Source organism: Notothenia rossii (genome assembly GCF_949606895.1).
Source record: "Notothenia rossii genome assembly, chromosome: 3".
In the NCBI taxonomy this organism is placed as follows: Eukaryota; Metazoa; Chordata; class Actinopteri; order Perciformes; family Nototheniidae; genus Notothenia; species Notothenia rossii.
In genome coordinates, this window is record NC_136901.1 from 1,482,231 (window position 1) to 1,488,108 (window position 5,878).

The window sequence follows — 5,878 nt, forward strand, 5'->3', positions numbered from 1 at the left end:
GATCAAATCACAAGCACTGACAGCGAGAGACTGTTCAGCGCTGCCTCTCATGTGCTTGATGAGAAGAGGAACAGACTTATGGCTGATAAAGCAGAGAAGCTACTGTTCATTAAAAAGAACCTCCCACTTTTCCTTAATAAGTAGACAAGGCTGGCTTACCATAAGCTTATCTAGTTCTACATGTCTACTCTATACCCACTTTCCTGAACCATTTTCATTGTGAGTTATAATTCACCATCTCAGGTTATCATTAGGGGGAAATGACAGCAGCACAGTGTTCAATATATTCTACTTTCGGTATCTAAATGATACTATGTTGTTTACATTGCTCATGAGGACAGACAGCCTTATTTAGAGATTCTTGAAATTGTAATTTAATTTGTAATTGATTGTGGATTTTGTATCAAGTTTTCACTTTATGTATCTTTATACAATGTGTACTACTTTACTTATGAGGACAGACAGCCTTATTTTCAGATTCTTGAAATTGAATTGTAATTTCATTTGTAAAAAGTTACATTCATGTGGATTTATCCAGTTTGCACATTTGTATGCATGCACTTATAGGTGCATGTGTTGTTGTTGAAGGCCTGGCTGTTACAGTCTTTATTTACACTATTTTGTTGTAGGCCTACTGGCCTCGATGTTTATTTTAAAGCACCTTGGCTTTGTTCTGAATGCACTTTGTTGTAGTTATCCTACAGAGAAAAGAAAATGCACTTGACTTGGAATGAATGTACTGGATGCATTCAGAAGTGCTGAATAAATGTTTTATGGACCCATAATAGGGATTATTATTTAAGTTAAGTTTTGCCATAATCATGTCTTTTTCCAAAATCAGGCAGCTGAACAACATTGTTAAAAAATGTATACATTATATATATATATATATATAAATATACATATATATATATATATATATATATATAAATATATTTATATTAATCATTTTCGGCCTTTCGGCATTCGGCCAACTGTTTCCTATTTTCGGTATCGGTTTCGGCCAAGAATTTCCCATTCGGTGCACCCCTAATCAGAACCATTAAGAGACAGATCAGAACCAGCAAGAGAAAGATCAGAACCATTAAGACACAGATCAGAACCAGCAAGAGACAGATCAGAACCAGCAAGAGACAGATCAGAACCAGTAAGAGACAAACCACTATGTGCAGAGCTGCAAAATGAACAAAAACAGACACTAAACAACCAACAACAAGAGACACACATGGGATGCACAACTGCCAGAGGGACACCAAGCAAGTCACCAAACTGCCACAGAGACACCAAGCAAGTCACCAAACTGCCAGAGGGACACCAAGCAAGTCACCAAACTGCCAGAGGGACACCAAGCAAGTCACCAAACTGCCAGAGGGACACCAAGCAAGTCACCAAACTGCCACAGGGACACCAAGCAAGTCACCAAACTGCCACAGAGACACCAAGCAAGTCACCAAACTGCCAGAGGGACACCAAGCAAGTCACCAAACTGCCACAGAGACACCAATCAAGTCACCAAACTGCCACAGAGACACTAAGCAGCCCAAAGCAATAAGTTCCAATCTGATGCAAAATGACAACAATAGGAAGCCAGTGACTGTAGAGAGACGGGAAGCGACCAAGAGACGCAAGATGTCCTAAAGTGTCTCTCCTCTTCTAGTGTCTCATCGAGGCTTTCCAGACGTGACAAGTTATTTTAGGAAACTCACACTTCTGTCCGTCCGTCACTTCCTGTTCCTCCCTCAGGGTTTCCACTGGGAGAGAGGAAGCTGACGGACACGAGGAAATGTCTCGCCTGTTTTTATTTACGTTTTTTTAAATCGCGCCTCGCGTGCATTTTAGAACTGAGTAAATGAAAGACAAACATCACCCTGCTGTCCAAAACAAACACACACTCCCCTCTACACACACACTGTGAATATGTCAAAGCGAAGTCAACATATAGGGGCCCAACCCGTGGTTTGGGACCCCTAAAGAGGCCCCGAGGTGAGTCTGTGGGGGTCAGAGGGGATTAAAAGGGGTTTCTAAGGAAAGGGGGGGAAATGTACCCTGACGTCAGGACACTTTACGAACACTCGTTGTCCACGTAATGACAGACAGAACTGAGTTCACCAAAAAAAGACGTCTAAAAGCTCCTTTTTAAATCTTGTGTTTGAAACAACAATAACAGGACTCAGAAACCTGATTCAGAACGGGGACAAGTTGGAGTCACCGGCTTTCAGAGATGCCTTATTAGCAAAACAAGATGCAAAACTACAACAATTACATAAACAACTACAAACCCCAAACTACCACATAGAGACATCTAAGGACCACAAGACGGAGAATGAGACCAACATCTAAGGACCTAGAGACACAGAATGAGACCAACATCTAAGGACCTAGAGACACAGAATGAGACCAACATCTAAGGACCACGAGACGCAGAATGAGACCAACATCTAAGGACCTAGAGACGCAGAATGAGACCAACATCTAAGGACCACGAGACGCAGAATGAGACCAACATCTAAGGACCACGAGACGCAGAATGAGACCAACATCTAAGGACCTAGAGACGCAGAATGAGACCAACATCTAAGGACCTAGAGACGCAGAATGAGACCAACATCTAAGGACCACGAGACACAGAATGAGACCAACATCTAAGGACCTAGAGACGCAGAATGAGACCAACATCTAAGGACCACGAGACACAGAATGAGACCAACATCTAAGGACCTAGAGACGCAGAATGAGACCAACATCTAAGGACCTAGAGACGCAGAATGAGACCAACATCTAAGGACATAGAGACGCAGAATGAGACCAACATCTAAGGACCACGAGACACAGAATGAGACCAACATCTAAGGACCTAGAGACGCAGAATGAGACCAACATCTAAGGACCACGAGACACAGAATGAGACCAACATCTAAGGACCTAGAGACGCAGAATGAGACCAACATCTAAGGACCTAGAGACGCAGAATGAGACCAACATCTAAGGACCACGAGACGCAGAATGAGACCAACATCTAAGGACCACGAGACGCAGAATGAGACCAACATCTAAGGACCTAGAGACGCAGAATGAGACCAACATCTAAGGACCTAGAGACGCAGAATGAGACCAACATCTAAGGACCTAGAGACGCAGAATGAGACCAACATCTAAGGACCTAGAGACGCAGAATGAGACCAACATCTAAGGACCTAGAGACACAGAATGAGACCAACATCTAAGGACCTAGAGACGCAGAATGAGACCAACATCTAAGGACCTAGAGACGCAGAATGAGACCAACATCTAAGGACCTAGAGACGCAGAATGAGACCAACATCTAAGGACCTAGAGACGCAGAATGAGACCAACATCTAAGGACCTAGAGACGCAGAATGAGACCAACATCTAAGGACCTAGAGACGCAGAATGAGACCAACATCTAAGGACCACGAGACGCAGAATGAGACCAACATCTAAGGACCACGAGACACAGAATGAGACCAACATCTAAGGACCTAGAGACACAGAATGAGACCAACATCTAAGGACCTAGAGACGCAGAATGAGACCAACATCTAAGGACCTAGAGACGCAGAATGAGACCAACATCTAAGGACCTAGAGACGCAGAATGAGACCAACATCTAAGGACCTAGAGATGCAGAATGAGACCAACATCTAAGGACCTAGAGACGCAGAATGAGACCAACATCTAAGGACCTAGAGACGCAGAATGAGACCAACATCTAAGGACCTAGAGACACAGAATGAGACCAACATCTAAGGACCTAGAGACGCAGAATGAGACCAACATCTAAGGACCTAGAGACGCAGAATGAGACCAACATCTAAGGACCACAAGACGCAGAATGAGACCAACATCTAAGGACCACGAGACACAGAATGAGCCCAACATCTAAGGACCACGAGACGCAGAATGAGACCAACATCTAAGGACCACGAGACGCAGAATGAGACCAATATCTAAGGACCCAGAGACGCAGAATGAGACCAACATCTAAGGACCTAGAGACGCAGAATGAGACCAACATCTAAGGACCACGAGACGCAGAATGAGACCAACATCTAAGGACAACGAGACGCAGAATGAGACCAACATCTAAGGACCACGAGACGCAGAATGAGACCAACATCTAAGGACCACGAGACGCAGAATGAGACCAACATCTAAGGACCACGAGACACAGAATGAGACCAACATCTAAGGACCTAGAGACACAGAATGAGACCAACATCTAAGGACCTAGAGACGCAGAATGAGACCAACATCTAAGGACCTAGAGACGCAGAATGAGACCAACATCTAAGGACCTAGAGATGCAGAATGAGACCAACATCTAAGGACCTAGAGACGCAGAATGAGACCAACATCTAAGGACCTAGAGACGCAGAATGAGACCAACATCTAAGGACCACGAGACGCAGAATGAGACCAACATCTAAGGACCTAGAGACGCAGAATGAGACCAACATCTAAGGACCTAGACACGCAGAATGAGACCAACATCTAAGGACCTAGAGACGCAGAATGAGACCAACATCTAAGGACCTAGAGACGCAGAATGAGACCAACATCTAAGGACCACGAGACGCAGAATGAGACCAACATCTAAGGACCTAGAGACGCAGAATGAGACCAACATCTAAGGACCTAGAGACGCAGAATGAGACCAACATCTAAGGACCTAGAGACGCAGAATGAGACCAACATCTAAGGACATAGAGACGCAGAATGAGACCAACATCTAAGGACCACGAGACGCAGAATGAGACCAACATACCTCCTAAAACTACAGGAAGAGACGCAAGACGTTTGTAGATCTAGCAGAAAGACTAAAACAACAAAGACAAAAACCCAAATATTGGGTTAGTGGTCACACGACTTCAGACAGGAAGTACATGACCCTAAACAGGAAGTATAAGACTCAAGATAGGAAGTATGTTTCCCTGGATAGAAAGTACATGACTCAAGACAGAAAGTACTACAAAAACTACAAAAAGAGATTCAAACTACAGAAGACAAGCAATGATACCTCGCAAGACGCTTTAAGACAGGAAGTACATGACCCCGGACAGGAAGTAAATGACCCCGGACAGGAAGTACATGACCCCGGACAGCAAGTACATGACCCCGGACAGGAAGAACATGACCCCGGACAGGAAGTAAATGACCCCGGACAGGAAGTACATGACCCCGTACAGCAAGTACCTGACCTCAAACAGCAAGTACATGACCCTAGAAAGGAAGTACATGACCCCGGACAGGAAGTACATGACCCCGGACAGCAAGTACATGATTCTAGAAAGGAAGTACATGACCCCGAACAATAAGTACTTCAAAAACAACAAGCATGAAGTAGATTTTCCCCCGGACAGGAAGTGGACGTTACCTTCGCTGCTGCCTCCGGTCATGCTCTCGCTGCTGGACGGCCCCTCCCCCCTCCTGCCTTCTGCCGGGCTTCCCCCCCCCTCTCTCCGGTTGAAGAAGATGCCGCTGAAGAATCGAACCAGTCGTCTCTCGCTGGAACGCCCCCCCCCTCCGCGCATTAACAACCCCCCCCCCGAAAGATCGCTGTTATCCAAAGTTCTGTTTTTGCTTCGTTTCAGGTCCAGCATCGACTCGGGGCTCTTTTTGTTTAAAAACGCCCCCACTTCTAGGGTTCGGCTCTTCTGACGATGGGGGTCCAATCGGGGGCTGGGGGGGGTCTCGACCACGCCCCCCGTCCAATGCCTGAAACTGAAGCTGCGGCGCAAAAGTCCTCCGGGTCGCTTCAACGGGGGGGTTTCAGGGGGGGTCGTTTGTCCGTTAGAAATAAAGGGGGTGTCGCAGTTTCCCTCATTTTCAACGCTTCTCGCTTTCAGGAGCTTCTTCT